This window comes from Mugil cephalus, chromosome 23 (assembly GCF_022458985.1).
Source record: "Mugil cephalus isolate CIBA_MC_2020 chromosome 23, CIBA_Mcephalus_1.1, whole genome shotgun sequence".
In the NCBI taxonomy this organism is placed as follows: Eukaryota; Metazoa; Chordata; class Actinopteri; order Mugiliformes; family Mugilidae; genus Mugil; species Mugil cephalus.
In genome coordinates, this window is record NC_061792.1 from 2,639,362 (window position 1) to 2,660,811 (window position 21,450).

The 21,450-nt window shown below is 41.4% G+C and overlaps 1 protein-coding gene across 2 annotated transcripts in view; it reads right to left on the reverse strand.

Moving 5' to 3' along the window:
* Positions 1–21,450, reverse strand: part of nlgn4xa (neuroligin 4 X-linked a) — an 87,771-nt gene that overhangs the window by 13,508 nt on the left and 52,813 nt on the right. The gene's annotated exons all lie outside the window — the stretch shown is intronic.

Here is a 21,450-nt window from a genome sequence, read left to right on the forward strand (position 1 = left end):
TGCTGAGTCAGGTTTCAACATATATATCAGTCCACTTTTCTGTTTTCTCTAGGTTTAAAATCTCGCAAACGTGTGCCCTTTAAGCAATGTAATGTTGGATTAAACCACAGTTGGATTTGGGCTAAGTAAATACAGAAATGGCCAGATAAGTTGGATAAAAAGAAAAAAATACAACATGAATGAGGCATTTTAAAAAATTTGGTCTTTGGCAAAATCCAACAGAAAGGGTAGAGGGTCACAGTTCTCAGAGACAATCTAACTTTCTCGTGTATTCATCTGAACAAGCTGCAATTTCCCAAACAATTTATGCAATTTAGTCTGTGAAACAGCAGTATGAATTATTGAATTTACTCTTGCAAATCCATGCAAATCAATCAACGAATCATAAAATCCATTAAATCAAAATTGCTCATGAGGAAAAAACAATGAGACTAACTCTGCAAAATTGCTACCTTCATTAATGCACCAAAAATTTCAGTATTGGGTTTTCAAACTTTCAACTGAGGTTTACAAAATATGTTTTAAACATAGAAAGCAGCAGTGGGACATGGCAAAAACAAAAGGATAAAACTACTCAACAGTCCTCATTTTCATGCATTCACAAGATAAGAAGGAATAAGTTGCTCAGACACTTGTCACAATCAATGTAAAATATGGTGAAATGCTCTGCTTGTTTGGCCATTGGACCCGGCCATGCATTTGGCAGGTGCAGCAGTACATCAATGGAACCCGAAATAGGAGTCCCTAAACTGGCGATGTCGGCTGATAATGGTTTGTAATATCCATTTCACACTTAAAGACTCAAATGTTGGAGATCTATCCAAATTAACCATGCAGGAGTAGCCCACTAAGACCCAAACCTAATTTTAATGTAAACCAATACCCTTTGGTTGGACTACACCAGTCAGCCACAACAATAAAAACCCGTCACTGGTTAAGTGAATAACACTGACCATTCAATTGTGACAATTAAATGTTCGGCTGGCATTCATGTGGATGAACTTAGACATGTACCACCCACCTAGACCAGACTGGACCACCGAACCCCCAATGACAGTCCTTGGTGACAACCAGTAGGACGCAGCTTGACACGGGCACAGAAGCCCTCCTCCCTCAACCTATAGGACCCAAAGGCCCCCAACCAACAACATTCTGTTGCCAGACACCATAGGACACCCTCAGAAGACCCAAGTCCATTCTTTGATGAGACAACTGTTTTGGAGAAAGAAAGGAAGCCTACAATACATACAGGAACTGTAAAACAAAAGAAGAATTGAGAATGTTCTAGTATGTGATGAAACCTTAGGAAGTGCAAAAACTGACGTGAACTGACGGTTGTATTAATGGGTACAGACAATGCAAACATGCTTGCAAATTATAGGTTCTTCAAAAGCACAAAATGTTCCATTAGATTTGTTCATCACAATAAATATGCAAATATATTCTGTTCTCCTTGTCCTATAGCCCTCCTTCACTTCTGGATACCCCAACCCTCACAAATAGTCGACTAGGCTTTGATTTTCACCCGTGGCTCCAAAACTGGTTTCACAGCAGACATCCCTTCAAGTGGAGTGCCAGCCCGACCAGCCTGGCAGCAAGTGCCACATCCAAAACTTGTTGACAAATTAGCAAATGCGCCTAAACCCATTAAGTGGCTTTCTAACAGTTGCCACTGGGGGAACTGCCGGCGCATCCTTGCCAGGTCTAGGAAGTCGGCGGCCAAGACTGGCAGCGACAGCCTGTCCCTGCAAGCTGACCAGGACCGCGGCAGTGTAAATGACAAATGGGATGAGGACCACTGGGTAAGAAAGGATAAAAAAAAGAGGAGAGGTAGCCTGTGGCTCCTTGATAGAGAGCAGATCCGGTTTGTCATGCTGAGGTGGAGAGGATGATAGAGAGGGGATATAGGGCAGGGGTGGGGGAGGATTACAAGGCCTCTGGCAGTCTCATATACCCTGTAGGATGACCACAGGCCCTGGCGCTGATCTCCCCCCGCCACTCCACCTTTACCCTTCTCCCCCCTTTTAGTCTCTCTCATTTCTCTTTCTCCCTTCACCACAAAGGAGCTAAAGAGAGAAACATGCCTACCAGCCGCTCTCCGGGATGTGTGAAGATTAGTCAAAGCTTCATTTCAAAGCATCATGTCCCCCAAAATAGACTGCATACGTAACTGCCTGCTACCTAGAGATACATCATGGAAATAAAACAGAACCACGCATTTATTTGGTAAATATATCCCTGCAAATAGGACAGAATAGGAATAGTATTAGTAGTAGTATGTGACTAAGGTTTGACAAAATCTCTCCAACTGTAGGATGTACTATTAACCTCTCCAGGCTTTCAGAAGGAAAGAATAAAGAAGCTAGTTCCAGCCTGACATTAGCTAAGCATAAAAAGATGTATATGTCTTTGATTTTATAATTATCTTTTTTGCAGTTGAATTGTACAAGACTGTTCTGTTGTCTGTCATCTTGCCTTGCATATACAGTATATAGTTTCAGACCACTACAGAGGAACCATTTCATGCTTTAACTACTATGAACAAAAACAGATGGCAAGTGGTTAGAATGACAAAATAAAATACTTTATATATAAAAACATATCTACAATATATATATTTTCAGTTTATACCTGCAGTGTGGAACTGGATGGGTTTAGTAAATTTAGGAATGAGCAGTCACTGGTATAGAATTAGAAAACATATAGAAAAGTTCACGAACAAACTGAATCTAGTGACTGGCTCCTCAAAACAAACAAAGGGAACCAAATCGCAGTTGCGAGCCCTTTGCAAAAGTCTGATCCAAATCTTACCCTATGAGAGTACTTATTTCAAGGATAAAACAGCTTGGCATCTTAAAAATAAAAAAAAAATAAAAACATATGAAAGAGCCAGTCTTTTGAACGGCTCTTTCAAATGGACCCACAAGATCCAGCCTCCTTCAAAGAGTTGTAAATCCCATTTCTAGACTGATCATCAGATAGTGGGAAATGTGAAAGCCTTTCGTCACATTTCTTCTAAGTAGAACGAGCACAAGTTACAGTGGAAATTTCTCCACTTGATCAAAATAAAAATAACCATTCTAAAACTGCATTAAGTTAGTGATAATCATAGTTAATTTGATACAAAAAGATATGAAGTTATTTATAAAAGATTATATTATCACAGTGAATATACCACTCAGACATATATAAAGAAGTACATAAAAATGCAATGATACTTGGCAGTACTGATGCTCTCGCACATCTGAAAAGCCCCCTTGATAAATAAGCGTGTAAATAATTAGTGTGTGATATCAAACTGGCATCACTTGAAAAGGATGATAGAACTTGCAAGAACTTTGATGAATCTGAAGCCACAAAAGCAACAGGAAGTTCATGTTTACTTCCCAGGTTAGAGAGAGCAATGGATGGGCTGGCACCAGTACGCTGATGGCCATTTTCTCCATCAGTTCGAGTTCATGATTTAAAAAGACTGACAGTATTTTAAATGTAAGTAGAGAGTCACAAGGATCACACGGACAGTGCACATATAAGTGGACTATGTACAAAAAAAAAAGCATTCTCCATGAAAGAGCGACTAATGAGATCAGAGCCAGAGACAAGCTGACAAAGCATCATCATCTGCAAATTTATAGATTTTGGGCTTCTCTCACAGGGACATTCGTCCGCAGTTTTTCCTGCAAGGAACAATACTGTACTTCTTTTTTTTTTTTTAAATTAAAATGAGAATGTTCCTCATTTCAGACAATAAAATTCATGACTGAAATAAAGCGATTAAAAACATAATGTACCTGATACATTTTGGGGGTAACAGAGAGTTTTTTCCCTTGTTGTTTTTTCCAGATAAGGTTGGTGCCATACTGTCAGTGATGCTGTGATCTCACATTGAGCCCACGGAAAGCCCTTCACTGTCAGCAGCTCTCCCTGCTCTGGGTGTAAACCATTAATCCCTACCCTATTTGTATTAATGCTGCCGTGACGTGCCGGGAGCTTAATATAGGTCAGTCATGATAAAGCACTGAGTGGACACAACCACAAGGTTCAAACAGAACTGAGTCCGGATGCATAAGGAGCAGCCTCGCTAATTGATTTTTATTTATTTTTTATTTTTTTTAATTTTTTTTAAGTAAAGCAGTGACTGAACATGCCTCAGAGCTGGCCAATAGTAGAACTTTTAGTATTCGGACAGACTGGCATGTTGGCATTTTTGAGACACAATACATTTCGTCCTCACAAAAGAAATGTTTTTCAGAGGCATATATGAGCAGTTCCATTGCAGCTGCTGATCTGACTTCTACAGAACATCTGAGTTGAAATTTAAAATGTATCTTTTTTTTTTTTTTTACCAAGTCCCGAAAATACCATCAGCGTTATCAAAATGCCACAGCGTGTTATTGTACACCATTTAATGTTAAAAAGTGGCAGCATCAGATGACAGTAGAGTGGCACGAGTGGCATAAACGATGGAGAGTGAAATGGCACGGCGGTTATGTGGACAGACGGTGGCCTGACAGAATGCTGAGCGCCTCGGCTTTGAATGCAAACTATCGGCATCGGTTCATTTGTTTGATTCCATTATATCACTCGCGTTAGAAATGGGAAAAGTCTATTCCTATGCTTCATGCTGCAAGTAAGCATGCAGTGAGCATGCAAAGAATGCAAGTGGTTTTCATTGTCCATTTAGAAATCCTTTCACGACATGTTAACACTGTAAATAATAGGACCCAAATTCCCTAGCATATCATTGGTTGATGTTCCGCTGCAGTGGAGGGAGTTACAGAAAGAATACATTTTTAATTTGAAATAATAATTTTAACTAAATGCAAAGGTTTTTAACTTTGGAGTAAATTTCTGCACAGACAAGGTCTGTAGATCATGGAGTATTTGAATAATCTTATTCACCTCATATACTGTGATATGATTTGAACAATCTTGTTAAGCAAATCATCTATGAGCTGACGCAACAATCCACATTGCGAGGTGCCAACACCCCCAAGTTGGATTGAGGCCCGTTGGTAGTGTGAACGCAATACCTCCCGAGTCGCATTAAAGATCTCCTATACTCAACACGAGTGCTCCTGCATCAGCTGAGTTTTGCCCTATTCGTTTTGAAAAATTTAAGCAACGTATTTCCCAATTTACCGAAGTCTCTATCCCCCTCCCCCCCCAAGAACATGTGAAACAAATTATACGAAATGTACACTCAATGTGTCTTAGACAGACAGCATAAGTATCTGACCTATGACTAGCACTGCTCTCTCACTCACAAACGTCAGTCAGTAGTCTCAGTGAAACAGAAATGGATCCCTGCAATCAAAAAAATGAATGTAAGCGAAACTTGTGAACAATGTACACGTTTATCACTAGTGACAGGAAGAACAATGATAATTCCAGCAAACCTTCCACAGATGGACTGCTTCAGACACTCACACTTGGCAGGAGGAATCACACATGCACCGACTCATGTCTTTTTGACACCTGGCAAAAATGCATCTCAAACCACCTTCCATGGCTGGGCTCGGATCGATCTCTGCTGTCTTAGCGCTGCATTCACACTCTGATGGACACAAGACGCAAAGAAGCATTTCACTGTCTGAGGCAATACTCCATAGAAATGTTGTGCAAATTTTCGTCAGACTCCGAGAAAATTAAATCCTGTTCACGTCCATGGCCATTACTCTGACCGATTGAACTGATGGAAACGGATTCAACAGGATGAACAGGTGATGGTTTCCTTGTTGCTCCACACATATCGGAAATCTCCTCAAGCTTGAGCTCGAGATGTGGATAAAATTTGGGGTGATTTAATAGTGCTATGAACACACTTTTCTGTTTCACAGCGCCCAGCTCTGAGGGATCATTATCTGGTCGTAAAAGCCCCCAAAACAGAAGCAACCAAATACCTTGTTAGTCTAGTTCCACAAAAACAGATTTCTTTTCTTTTCTTTTTTTCTATTACAGAAATAAGTTTGATAATCCGTCCATACTTTTTCAATAATTTTAATGCAGCTTCTTTCCTCATGCTATGGAAAAAAGCAAAGCATACACAGTTAAATACTATCACTGTCATGTTACCAATAGTATTTAACACACAAGGCTTACAGATGAACATTAATTATGAGCAGAGAATGATGGGAGGGGTATGGTTTGGGATAAGCTCAGCAAGGTCAGCTGCCACAGCCACGTTCAAACCTCCTGAATGTCAGATATGAATTTTCCCCAGAGCTGAACTGGGTTTAAGAGCAATCACTGGAGAGATGGAAGCTCAGGAGAAGATAATCAAAGTCTGGCAGTTTTGCACGGCAGAGGCCCGCAGTTAGTAAGAAGCATTAAAGACCACATACGGGGCGCGCCTGGTGTTATACATAACCTCCCCTGACTGACAGTACAGCTGCGAAACAAACACGCCACTGCTGTCAGGACGCTTCAACCCACACTGCCGCATCTGAGGGGGTCACGTCTTGTGGCAGGTTTTGGATGGCAGCCGAGCGATGACTCACACTCAGAATGGCATTATGATAATAACTGAAAAACACAAATGTAGACGTTTCCTTCGCATTTTTTTGTGGTCAAGTTGAAGATTAGCTGTACATCTCGTCTTCACAAACTAGAGGGTATTTTAAAGGATGATACATGTGTCATTTCTTTTCCTATATGCATTAATGTAGAGGAAAGATGTGGCAGGAGAGTCGTGTCTCCTGTGTATAAGCACCAAGATTCCATTAAAACTAGCTAACACAAAAACAGTCCTGCTTCAACTGAAGTCATCCATCATGTCCCAACAACACATGCTCTTCAGTTTTGCTGCGACTTCATTACGCGGCTAATTGTGGTTTTAATGGCACTGTTTTAACTTTATCCATTAAGGTGGCAGTGAGGAGAGAAAAGGAAGCTGGTCTCTGCTCAAGTTCTGTTTCATCAATACAAATGCATCGCCTTCAACCTACTAAGCCATGCTGTTAAACAGCGAGGTGCTGTTTTCCAACGAGTCGGCTCTAAGGAAGTAGAAGAGCCGATTCCCATCGGGGAGAACCGAAGCTTTAGCCGCTCCTGTGGATCCATGCTATTTATTTAAGTGGACACCTCATGTGGTCAATCATACGTGAGGACAGACTTGAGTTACAGGAGGGCAGACAGCAAGCGCAGTGGTGCAGGCCAGGTACGCACAGAGCAACAGGTATTTCTGATTGCCAACCTGCACTTAAGTCTTGTGTCATAAGTAAAGACTTTGGCCTGTATTTCTTTAATGCATTTTCTGCCGTTCAGTTGTTCATTTAAAGCTTTGATTAAGATGTTCTAGGTCTGTGGGAGCCTGAAGAGACGGCTCTTTTAAACCACCTTTTAGAGTACCATGGGACAAAACTGCCATTTGCGCATGTGAGCCCATCAGATTTGGGCAGTCGCCACAGCTTCTGCGTCAATTTCATGCAGAAGTCTAAACCTGCATATACGGGAGGCGAACCAAAAGAGTCGAATCCTTGAATAGGTTCGGACCTTCCATACCTACTGAGAAAGGTAGTTATTTCAAGTAAGTGCTGATATATTTGTAGCTTCTAAACTGGTTTTATCATTTCTGATATTAAACATTATAAACATGAAAACTGTCATTGAAAATCTCTTATTGGTCATTCAGAATGAAAGAAAAAAAGAATGTGTATTGTTCCGAGAAGTGTTCACACCGCATACAAACAGAAATGTAGAAACTGTTTCTTTTTTTCTTATAATAAAGACTAATAGAATTTCCAGTAATACCGTTAGCTGCACCAGAAGATGGACACCTGCCATCTTGAGTTATCTGATCATGTCGAGTTGCTAAAGTGAAATGATGGGAGGGAATCCCCTGTGAATCTCTATGAAATGCTGTCCTTTTATAGGGTGCTACACCAATCAGCACTGACAGGAGACGTAAATAACATTGACCATCTTGTTCTGCTGGGAAACGTTTGGACCTGGCATCCCCCCTACCAGATCAGGCGTACCCACAAAAGGTTTAGGAACAGATCAAATAGATTAAAAAAAAAAGGTGTTGCCCTGGTCTTCAAATTCCCTAGATCCCAAACCGAGCAATTATGTGTGGGATGAACTGGAAAACCCCTCCCCTCAACACATAGTAGACAAAATCCCCCACTAACAACACGGGCCACACCTTCAGGAGGCCCATGTCCATTCTCTGATGAGTTTTGGAGGCACAAGGGAAGACCAACACAATATTAGGGTATAATGGTCATAATGTTATTCCTGATTGGTGTATACATTAATCACAGGACACACTACAGTAGACTCAAACGCTGAGTGGAAAAGAAAGCTTTGAAAGCAGCTGTAATTGACACATCAACAAATTCTGCAAATTTCTCCCTCTTAATAGTTAATACAATGCCAGCCAAACACAGATGTTGCCCGGCTTAATTACAGTGTGTTTGGGGACATTTCTCAATGCAGGTAAACATTGTACATCTGTTGTCTGGATTCTGGATGGAACTTCCCAGTAATAACGAGGCACAGGTCTTCTTCTTGCTGTTTACTTTGACAGTGAGAGAGTCTATTTAAATCCACAGATCAAAGATCTGTGGATTTAGGGCACATTTACACAAATCTGATTTTTGATTTTACGGTGACTGGAACTGTACCTTTTTGAATCCAGGTCCCAGGATGAAAAAGTCCTGATGGACCTAATGGACATGATGTCATCGCCTCACTGCTTGACCCTCTAGCCCCCAATGTCTCATAACAACATCAATGGCGGACTACAGGCTTGTGATGGTGCTGTATCAGATATTGACCCTTGTTGGGTGGCTAGGGCAATATATACTGTTGCTTCACCACTATGATGATACAGACTGTATGTGTGTATATGGCGCACAGGGTTGATGCGCATGCTCCGCCTCTTCATCTTTGTAGCAGAAACAGCGTCACGCATAGGCCTGGGATGTACTACAGCGTTTCTACAACTAAATGCAGTTTTGAAATGGATCCACCTTTACAGAGAAATTCTCGAAATGTTGGCAAAGAAAAACCTTAGTTTGAATCTATGTATGTATTACGAGACAGTGTAATCTGAAGGCGTGCGAGGGGTACTTTCACATCAGAGTACTTTTGTCTGTTTCAGATGATTGATATTATGTGCAGACATGCATTGGGATAAATTTTGAGGGCACACAAGGCACAGCTTTTCATAAAAAAAAAGTATTTATATAATATAAAAAATATAATGGGTTATGCAGTGGTTTATTTTTGGGCCATAACCTAAAGCTGAGAATATTCACACACATGCATCATATGTCCGTTGCTTTCATTAGTCGTTGGAAAAACTGACTCATTTTGATATTTATTTATTTATTTATTTTTAAGATGGCAGCCTGGGGGTAGTTTGTTTCATCCTGGAAATAAGCACTGTGATAGGGTAATACTTGGATCAGAACCATTCAAACTTAGACAATACATATTCTCTCTCGTTTATAAGAGCCAGTCAATAGATTTGATTCGTTCACTAACGTCACAACTCAAGTCCCCCTCCCCCCATCTTTATTTTAACATAATCACAGCTCAGCTCCTCCTAGATCTCTGGGTCAGATTTAGATACATTAAATTGATATTGATTTCCTCATCTGACTCTGGTAAGACGACAAACGAACCCACTGTGTACTTTTAAAATTGAAACTTGACAGGCGAAGGGAAATCGGATTTTTCAGAGTGTATCTTGACGGCAATTTGATAACAGGTGTAAATACATCCCAGCTCCACAGAGCATGGCTGAGATTCTTTTAGTTTTTAATGCGTTCAAACCTCTGGGTGCCTCTGGGAGGCTTGGATGAGATCTTAACTAAGATTCAGTAGGAAGTGGTACTTAGTTTTGATGCCTTTTTTTTTTTTTGCATGTTTGTGATTGCAATCTGATCACATGGGACGGGAGGCAATACAGGTGGTGAAATGGTTTCAGCGTCCGGCCTCTCTGAGACATTCTGCAGGAGCTAAATGTGGATGTGGTTGAGGTGAAGAGAAGAGGTGCTTAATAGAAATCAGCATTTAAAATTAAAATTACTTGTGCAGTCGTTCTCTTTGAGCAAAATCCCTCCTGAGTTACGTGGAGTGAAAAAGTCAAAGACATACAAGAGAAAAGTGGAGTGTGTGTGCGCCAGGGAGATATTCTGCTGCAGTGAGCCCTCTCTCATCTGTGGAAAAGTGTGATTGGTTACGCATCCATTCAGCCGGGGCGCTACCCCAGTGATCCACCGGCGTATGTTCATTAAATTCTGCAGAGCTAATTAGAATCTATTTGACATCCGTGGGGAGACATTTGCACAGCTTGCAGAACTGCACAAACAATTCACGGGCACAAGCAACCGTGCACACTGCAGGCATTTAAAAAGGGGGTGAAAAGACGCCGTTACAGAAAGCAAGTTACGGTAAGTAAATAAAGCAAGCAACTCAACTCAACTTGAAATGTCTCATTAGCTGTGGCTGTGTGTGTAATGAAAGCAGTTTTGGCTATTACTCCTCCTTAAACAATAAAAGCAGGCCTGACAGCCAGTATTTGTCACTGTCCATTTGGATTCTCTGACTACTGACTCACCATTTCTCTCCTCATAATATTACATTACATCACATACATACATTTTCAAGTGATTTATTGCAAAAGTCATCTCACAGCATCCCTGATTTGGAAATGGAAGTATTCAGCAACAATAAATTAAATGACAACTACGAGCCCTCTAGACCCTTGTTAATTTTGTTAATCAAAAATTATAGTTTGAAACAGGTAAAAAAAAAAAAAAAGAAAAAAAAGAAAAAGGCTCCTAACGAAGCAATACTCAGCGGAGTCTCTCATATTTAGCGCTCCGAAAATTCCAAAACAAATGTGCAATTAATCTAATTGCCACAAAACTGGCTGACATGCAACAAAAGTGGGTCCTTTGGGCTTCTGTGGGTTAGCGGGCCCTAGGGAGAGCTGTCCACTTGGCCTGGTTGCTCTTAATAACAACACCCAAAATCCCCCAAAAAAGGATTTTAAATTAGACAAAGCAACAAAGGCCATGATAAGGACATTTTAGGATTTATGTTTACTTTTGCATAAAATGCAGCAATCTACACTGTAGTTGCCTAAGAATACAAAGGAGTGATCCTTAAAAGTGAAATCAAAGCAAGTAGAGCTCTCCCTGGTGGCTGACTGCAATAAAGATCATAAGCTCCACCCCCTCCATGTTTGTGGAGAGGGCTTGAGAGAGCTTGGGTCAGCCTGTTTTTTCCCTGTGATTGTTTCTGATATTTTAGGTAGTTCATATAATGCTGATGTATTCTCAACTGTCCATATTTCTGAGAGAATAGCAAAACATAAATAAGTACAGTGCATATTCCAACATTTCTTTGTACCTGGTGGAGGTAGAGCAGAGCACAGTATTAATCAAACGAAAATGTGAGTCAGTGTCGCAGAAGTGTTGGGGGGTCATCAACAACATGCCTCTGTGTGACTACACTTTCCACTCTTGCTTTGCCACCCGTATCCCCAGAAAACCAGTGTCACTTTGGCCACTTGCAAGGGAGTGGGATTGTGTCATCCATATTTATATACACTCTATGGTCTGAGCACCATTAGGGTGAGTGGCAGGAGCAGGAATGAAATAATCCATCCTCCATGTCTGATGTCAGAAAATAACCTAATACAATACAGGCACAACATTGTAATTTTTCAAAATTAGTTAGCAACATCAAAAAGGTGAAACATTTTTTTGTCTTCCATTGTTATTTTATAGTTTTTTTGTCGGGTTGATGTGCTAACTGGGCAGTGATTCTCTTGATCTGTCGGTGGTTTAGGAAGCCACTTCCAGTGTTCTGTGATGATCAATGCCAGTGGTCAAGGGTGTTTATTATCTACAGTTGACAATATATAACCATGTGGTACGGTAGCATGTGTTCATTTGGTCATTTAGATGAAACATGCTGTGTGCAGTAACAACTTTAATAGCAAACAGTCCAGTTGGGCATGATGCCACTCCTTCTGGAAGCTTTTTTGCAAAGAACCCCAGGGGAGTCGAGACCAACTCCAATTATGACTTAGCATAGCTTTTCCCCTAAGCCAATAGAGAGAAAACCAGACAGTCCTACAACCAATCAGAGCTATTTTGCTCTAAACAAGGCCGTAGGGCTCAGATGATGTGTAAGACATCAATGTACATCATACATTTTTTTGTATATTCAAAGTATTTTATTACAGTACTGGTATATGGAAATGTATTAGTTTATTATCTTTTTTTTGTGACAAAAAAACATACACCTTACTATTGTTTGACATTATAATGAAGCCTTTAAATGGACAGCAGAACACAGAACCAAATCAAACCAATGAAGGCCAAAGCTCCCCTTTCTTTTTTCACACAATGGTCACATAATCCTAGTCTGTCCTCACATGTGCCTGGCCGTGTGGTGTGGCCATTAACATAAAGTCCCGTCCCTTCCTGCACGGATTCACAGGATTGGCTTCAGACCCAGCTCCTTCTGATAGGAGTTGGCTCTCCTCGCAAAATTTCGGTGAAATTCGGCCGTAATTGTGGTGAAAGTTTCAGTCATGTTTCGGTTTCAGGTCACGAGTCAACACAAATGTCTGTATCTCAGAATCCCCTCGGCTAACCTGCTGATTCATTATTGATCCACGGAGAAGCAGCCAGAAATACTAACGCAGAAACACGCTACTACTACCAAGTGGACCAGTCACAGCTCTCGCGCTCTTTGTCGCCACGTCACATTTCTGCGGAGGTGAACAGCTCTGCGTAGAAGTACAAACCGCCTACTAGAGACACATCGCTAATATGTTTGAAGGATGGCAGTGGTGCATGGAGGAATCTGCAATGATCACACTGCAAGTAAACATTATTGACCATATTGTCTGTGAATTATTTAATGCTACAGCAGATTGAGCTCACTGTAATCTGTCAAAAGGGCAAGTGACCACCAGATATGTCCGTCATTATTGATTGTAATTGCAGAACAATATAAGAGTTAAATCACATTTCACTTTGCTGGTTTTTAAGCTCAACTATGTCACACAGTGTTAAAGTACCTCAACAGACCCTCTTGAAATGAGGCAAGGATCATTTGTTTTTTAAAAGCAAGTGCAAACCTGGATGAATCACCTTAATAAAAAAAAAAACACAAATAAACCGCCAACTTGTCTCACAACATGCCAGCACAGAGTGCAGTGGCAAGGTCCTGAGTCCTGGCCCTCCTTGAGTGTTTGTCACTTCGTAAATGTCAGCAGAGTTGTCGGACTCCAACCATCTGTCAGTCCAAGTCAGGGCTTCCTTATTTTCTCATCTCCTTAACTTTCATCTGTCACGGCAAGCCCAGGGCAGGGCTTCTTCAGCCCCGACACCCACATCATCAAAGACTCATCTTTGTGGGACCTCCACGTGACGGTAGATCGACAGGCCTAATGTAGAATCACTGACAAATCTCCGGCTCAACAGTCAGTGAGGGCGAATGAAATGGGCTATCACGTGTCTGCCTGGTACTAGTTAAAAAAAATATTCTGTCTTCTCTCTGCCTCTGCCCCTCATAACACCCACCAATGCCCACCCTCCTTCCGTCACGCAGCTGAGTTAAGTGGGGATGTCAGTCCCCTCTTAGTTTTCCAAATTGCTCACGAAAACCTAGCCAGCCGTGGCAGATCTGGATCTAGGAAAGGACGGAATGAGGACACAAGGAGAGGAATGTGTTTCAGAAATTAAACATGTAGATGTTTCTGTGTGCGAAGGCCCAAGGGAAACGGCCGTCTCGAGCAGGACGAGGAAGCCTCTTCGTCGTACCGGCGGATAAAAGCCGACCTTTAGGGAGCTAGCTGAAGGACGTGCAGGCGATTTCCAATTATTTGATTATTCCTGCGCTGATTTATGAGGGCATTTTTTTTTCGTGTGTAAAAGAGCCGCCACTTTGATCGGGATTAAAGTGAATTAATAGCAAAAATGAGAATTCAGATCAAAGTCAGAACAGCACTCGCAGCCATGACGAAGTACAGGGCTGATTTGGACTTTTTCTCTTTAAAAAGCGAGTTACTTAAACATATATCACATCTGGCATAAAACAGAATCTTCTCTGTGGTAAGCGAAGGAAATTGCTTTTTTTTCCTCCTCTGTCATTTTCTTATGCCACTTTTTGTGCAACTGTGTTTTTTCAAAGTGGCGTTGGTGTTTTAACGGAAAATCTGAACATGCTCTTCATACATGGAGACACAAGGTGCAGCTTTGCCATCTTCTCAACACGTTTGAAGGAATAGCATGCAGCACAGAAGAAAATTGGTGGGAGTTCTGAGGCCGCGGCAACCCACAGTGGATCCGGCGGCGAGGCTTAACAAGCTTTCTGCTCTGACCCCAGCAGTGCCTGGCCCCATCCTTGGACTCCTCTGCCAGCCGTACGCCGTGCATATTGCAGAGGGAGTATGATGTGTGACAGAGCTGTCACAGGTATCAAGCCTGTGTGCGGCAAATCCACCGACTGTGGCGGGGAGCGTGGAGAGGACAGGCAGGACAGAGCAAAGTAATGGGTGGGGGGTGTGGGGGGTGTGGGGGGCGTGGGTGGGGGAGGGATGTAGGGATCTCCATCAGAGTGACAGCTTGTCCAGGTGGGGGACAGCTGCATGACAGTGATGGAAGCGGAGGGAGGGAGGCAGTTGGGGGAGGTGGGAGGGGGGGCTTTAACACTGTCATCATGTCACGTCACTGCTCTTCTTTGCAGCCTCGCAGACTTTCTATAGTGCTTAAAACCCAGGAGTGTTTGCAGATTTGTGCAGGGGAAGCAGATAATAAGCGTGCGTGCACATGCGAAACTGTTCGCACACTCGCGTTACAGCACTGAACAGCGGACACACACCGCTGCTCGGGCTAGATCTGGGTCACAAGGCATTAAATCCCCTTGTTCATCAGCTGTCCTCGCACACACACACACACGAGGGATCCACACCCACTGCAACCCACTACCGTCACCTCACCACATACCATCTGTCCTCCAAAAAGCCCGTGCTATCAAATCCATCAGGGTCCAACTGGTTCGGCCTCCAGCAGAGCTGCCAGATGCACGTGAACCAGCCAGCTGACAATGCCCACATTGCTACCAACAACGATGCAGCCAGGGAAGAGCTTACTGTTGCTCTACTGTTGCTCTCCAGAGCTATTTCTCTCATTTCCCATTAAGATTTCTACACATTTCTATATATATTAGTATATTCAAGTTCTACTAGAGTATATTGTTTTGCAGACACGTGTCAGATAATTGCTTCACACAAGGCAATAAGTCCGTAACAGCACTTGCTATTCATTTAATATTGATTACTGTAATTTAAAACGGCCGAACCTTCCAAAGACTGCAGCGTCGCCATTAGAGCTATGACATTCACAAACAAACCGTATCTACTGACCAGCTCTTTAGAATGAAAGATGGAAACCGAGTCCCAATTGTAAGCAGTTCTTTTTTTTTTTTTTTTTTGCTGTGGAATAAATAAGTATCAAAATGAGCTTTTCTTTTGAACGAAGATCTTTTTAACGTTGTAGATCCATGAGATCCAACTCCCTTCAAAGAGCCACAAATCCTATTTTGATTTTGATGAATCATCCACAGAGACCAACTATGCTCAGTTGCTCTTATGTCAAAGTCGTGCAAGGGAGAAAACTGACTTCCACCACCAAGACAGAGATTCTGTTCAACCAAGCATAAGTGTGCATTTCGTGAGCCGCTCCAACACCACCTGAACTGGATCAGCCAACTCCAATCGCAGTCACAGAGTCATCAAGTGCCAACAGCTGTACGTGAAGTAGGAAGGGAGAAGCAACATTTACATAACATACAATGATGTGATTACATGTATTTTCTCGGAGGCCCACTGGCTGCTCTTGTAATTATCACACATGAATGCGGTGAAGTGTGTTGGTGTGTCAGGTGAACTCCTCTGGGTGCAAACACAGGACATTCATCTTAAGCAGTGGATCTTAGTGCTTAGAGACAAGGCCAGGTATAGTGGGACATCAGGTTACAGGCTATTTTTAACGTCAACATTTCCAACTTACTCTTCATGTTCAGGATGAAGCGAAACCATTAAAATATCGGCAACAAATATCCACTGTGTACTTCAATGTATCACATACATAACTTAGTCAGACAGAGTAACCTGCCAGGCTACAGGGGTCTGAATCATAGATATACATTCTGATAATGTCAACAAAGGTGGGGCTGATTGTCAAAGTAGTAACGGGAGGTACAGCTATTTTCAAAGATCTGTCTCTTTTGGCTCGGCCCACATAAAGGAGCTGGCTCTTACGTCTCCCGTATACCTCTTTATTTAGTACCACTCAAACTCCACTTCCATTTTAGTCTAATTTAGCAAATAATTCAATAAATAAAGAGGAATAAAGTCTTAATAAATATAAATAACAAATAAAGTCTAAATAAAGTCTTTATTGCAAGTTGGCGTTCAGAAATACCACCTCCCCTATGATCTGAGTCTGTTCTCATGTGATCGGCCGTATGGTATGTCCATGAAAATAAAGTTACAACCCTGCTTGCATTAACTCAGTATAGCTGAGATTTGGCTCTCCCTGATGGGAGTCGGCTCTTCTCGTTAGCCACAAAGGATCGTCTCTGAGATGCGGCTCGTTCGCGAAAGACACATCACTATAATGTTTGCTGAAAGACAACATTTTTACAAGCCAACACCAGAAGTCACAGGAATCCCATTAACAAAACTAAGGTTTTTTTCTTTCTACTGGAAGATTGTTAAAGGAACGCAACAGGAGAAGAAAACGGGACAAACTTCTCCTAAGGCTTTTAGTTCCTCCTGACATATCCCTGTCTCACGGAAATTACGGATTAACGAGTGTAAACCCCCATTTACATGCAGGTGCATCGTTATTACCAGATGAATTAAATTTAGAGGCAACACTGCTCTGGAAAGAACTGCAACCTTTATGGGGTCGCTTACCAACACAGCTTCTATCCACAGAAGTACATCCATTGCTCCGTGAACAGTTAACATGCTAGACCTCACCAAAAGGGCTCAAAATTGCTGTTGGGGACTGAAAAAAAAAAAATCTGTTCATGGCTTCAGTAGATTACTGTGTTTACTGCTCAGACCACCTGTGTAGAGGCAGATCATGCCCTGCTAATCCCTGTATACTTCAAGCACAGCTGGCATGCAGGGAAGACACCAGGATTTAATGATAACTACTGTGCAGCTACAGACACTACAAAGCAATCTGAATGACTTCCTGTTCTTTTTTTCTTTTTTTGAGTCAGGGACATGGCCATGGTTTTAATGAACTGGTCGGGAACATGGAACATATAATTTTACTGCTTTGACAGACAGATAATAGCAGAAAACAGACTTTAAATTAATGGATCGATATAATTTGGCCGTGTGGATAGGTCTTATTCCAGCTTGCATATACAGTAGGGACATGGTATACACCATCAATTGTTGTCTATTGTTCAGGAGACACAGGTTGAGCAAAAGTACTCAAGCTATGTGTGGTCGTGCACCGGTGTGAACGGCAAGCTCAAAGTCCAGCCACAAATTATACGTTCTATTGAGGTTTTGGCTTTCTTGTCCTTGAACCAAGTCTACGTAGCTTTTGCTGACTGCTTCAAATGATTGTCTTGCCGGCAAATAAACGTTCTCTCAAGTGATAGCCACAGTTGCCGTATGCAGAGCCTTGGTCATCTCAGCTCCTGAAGCTTTTAAGGGTAGCCACAAGTTCATCCCCCTGACCTATATGGTAAAATCTGGTATTCATCTTCATGGTATTTGAAAAACAAAGTCAGGGCAGTTCCAGATCGGGGAGACCCTGATTGAATTCAACTTAATATTTGGGTTGCTGATGTATATTTGTTTGAATTTCTTTGTTTGAAGGAAATGCTTTCCTTCCTTAGATACCTATTTGAATACAAATTTCTTCCCAAATGAACAGCTGTTCAGGGAAGTATGCCACCAAAATTACATTATGTTGTCATGGCTAGTTGTCTTTGGACCATAAACTATAAAATAAGTGGATGCCACGACAGCTCCTCAAAAGTGAAGATCTATACCAGTCAGTATATCTCATAAGCTCCACCTCGTTCGTGTTAGTGGATGGAACTTGGGCCAAACTAAAACACTCATCAATTTATTTATTTTTTTCTACAAGAATGGTTTCTGTCAGTTTAGGTAGTTAATCATTAGTTATTTGACCCTATAAAAGCAGGATGGGATATCATGATGATTGACAGTCACCATTGACAACTGTTCCGTGAAGCAGTCCCGTAGAATAGTGAGTATAAATCCTCCCATACCCCTGGGACACTAGCATGTTATTACCATACAGTATATGGTTAGATTGTTTGCATCTGATCCTTGTTTTAATGTTACATGGTATGTGTTAATAGCACAAGTAGAAGTGTCAAGGTGTTTCCTACGCAAAAAAAGACATTTTTAAGATTATCTTACGCATCTTTTTTTTTTTTTTTTTTTTTTTACAGCCAATAGATTATGATTATGAAACATTTGTCAGTAATGCAGGTATCGTATTAAGACATCTCAGTAGTTGTTATTTTTTAGGAGGTCACAGTTGAATTACTTGCAGGTGGTTTTGCTGTTGCGAGACTATTTTTTTTTTTTTACGAAATATACATTAATGTTGAACAAATAACATCGCTTGCTGATGCATTAACATTGCAGCGCACATAGAGAAATGCACGTGTTAAAATGACCTAATATTCGTGCACATTTGTTAGCATTCAGATGGGTTAATTAGGGAGAAAAGAAGCAGCTGCTGCCTCCGCCTCCAAGCTTGTGTCTTCTGAACATCAAAGCAGCGTTGCCTGCTTGGTGGTCGGCCATCTCAGTCCTTTCCGTCTCTGCCCTCAAGTTGTTGAGCGACATTACTCTTTAATCAGCTTTGTATCTGGGGAACACTGTGCCCCACAGATATTATGTAAATGCATCCGCTCCTTGTTTGGTGGAGGCTCGATGCGCGTTGGTGGTCTGCTCCTCTGTAGTCGGCATCGGAATACTCCACCATTACGTAAGGTGGAATTTCTGTGCGCCTGAGCCACGGCAGCCGTGCTCTTTCGGCACTCTCACAGGAGAAAAATCCAGGAAAAAAAATCTGAACAAGGTTCTGACAAGAGTCGAGCTTTATGTGTGGGCTTCCAGGTGGATGGAGCTCGAAAGTGATCTTTTGTTTTGGCTCATGAGGTATCTGAGGGTGTGCACCTGGGTCAATGAATGTATTACTTCTTTTCAATAAGGTCTTGGTGAGTAGTAGCTGTGGCCTTTAATGGTAGATCCAGCAGGACATGGGATTTCTATAACCTTTGCTATTAACATGCGTATAAAGTGTGGTTTTACTGCAATCCATTTAAAATGCACAACACTTATAGGCAATGACACACACACGTGTATTTGATATCTTATTAATCATGCTGGATTATCAAGACTAATTACAAACCAGCTGGTATATTAAGAGACATGAACACTGAAGGCTGCTTCAGAAGGGCCCATTTCTCCAGAACTACTGTATTTTTTCAGCAGTGAACAGCTTGGATCACCAATCTGTGTTAAAATGCAATAAAACAAGCTCATAGTTCTACAATTTGAAGTTTGCCGTCTTAAAAATTAAGTAGTTCAAAGCCCTCTCCATATTTTTTTTTTTGGAGCTTAAGTTTATCAGACCACAGAATGATGTTCCAGCTTACCTGTTCAGGAGAAAATTAAACAACTCACCATCCCTTTTTAAAATCCTCCTTGCTTTTAAACTGTCTATCTTCCATGAATCAAAAATATTTACATGCGTTTTGCTACTACTGTGGACATGGAGCTGGAACTGTTAAAAGGACCAGAGTGATAATAAATGTCTGTCTTTGCCATAATAGTGGGCCCGCATGTGAACATAGGGGAACACAGGACCCTTTTTTTTAAATAAGGGTTAGGGTTAGGGTTAGGGTAAGGGTCAGGGACAGCGTTAGGGACCCTGGGAACTTAGGACACGGGGAACATAGGTACACTCCCGTGAGCATAATAATGGATTAGGATTTGATTTCCAGTCAGCACAAAAGTGAAAAAAATAAAAACAAACAAAAAAAACCCACATCTGTTATTTACTGTTATAAACTAAGATATACAACAGAATATGGAGTGTCTAACTTTGAATGATTCTGATCTAAATCTTATCCTATCACAGTGCTTATTTCAAGGATAAAATAGGTCACCCCAGGCTGGCATCTTTTATTCTTTCCAAGGTAATAACATATTTTGCATCTGTGACCTTGTGCCTTTGGCTAATATGCTGAATATTTGGGTCCAGATGGAAAAGTCTCCTGTTTGTAGTGTAGTTCACTGTCAGTGTAGAACAACACTTTTAACTCCAGGCCCGTGGCGCCAGCTGTGGCACCCACTCTGAAGCATTTACAACAACAAACTGTTTAACAGCATAGACAACACCAGCCTTACTTGGCATCACACAACCGATTAGGTAAGAACCCGCACCATAAAAAATCTCTTTCCTTTCTATTGCTCTGATTTCCACACCTCTTCCGCTCTAATCCACGATATGACAGCCTGCAGATAGAGACCTTCTGTAATATCCTCTGACGGCAGCTCTTGCCTTTCAGCCAGAGCAACGAAGTGCTGTCTTTGATGTACTAAGTGTCTGCGGGAGCCGAGTGAAAATACTGCTCTTTAGCCATTAGCGCGAGTGTGGGGAGTGACCGTGATTTTAAACCTAGCAATGACTGTAAGTATTCACAGACGCCTTTGAGTCATCTGGAACCAAGCTGTTGATTCAGCCATCTCCCTTTAACACTGTCAAATGTCTTACACTGCTATCTCAGGTGTCCTTCACTTTCAGATCAGTGGCATCTTAAACCGAGCAGATATACATTTTCCTTGAAAATTAAGTGCTAATTTGACATATCAACTGTGATGTCTTGACCAATGAGGAGCTTTCCTTGTAGTTGCCTGCCACTACTGATGAGCATCCCTACATACAAAATACCATACAACATTCATTCATAGCCATCATGAAACAAAAGTATTTTCTAACCTGCTTCCACAAGGTCTATATAGCGTGTCTGTGTCGAAAAACAAGTTACTATTGCTGGAAAATACATATTCTGTGATGCAACAAAATTATTAAGTACCAAAAAAACAAGAGAGTTTTAAGTGGGGGAAGGCACTTCTGACAGAATCAGACTTGGCCAAGAAAATATATTAAATCCAGTTACAAACTTTTAATTTTCCAGGGTTAGTGTGATAATATTTTATAAATCCAAACACATTGTCATAAAATTTGGGACAAATATTAATGTATCCCATCAGATTTCCTTTAAAGTCCCAAGGAATGCTATGTGATTTAAATTTTTTTCTACTTAAGTGCCATTAAATTAATTACATTATAGACCAGTCTGTGCTATTCGTGATGTTCGTAAAAACTATTAACA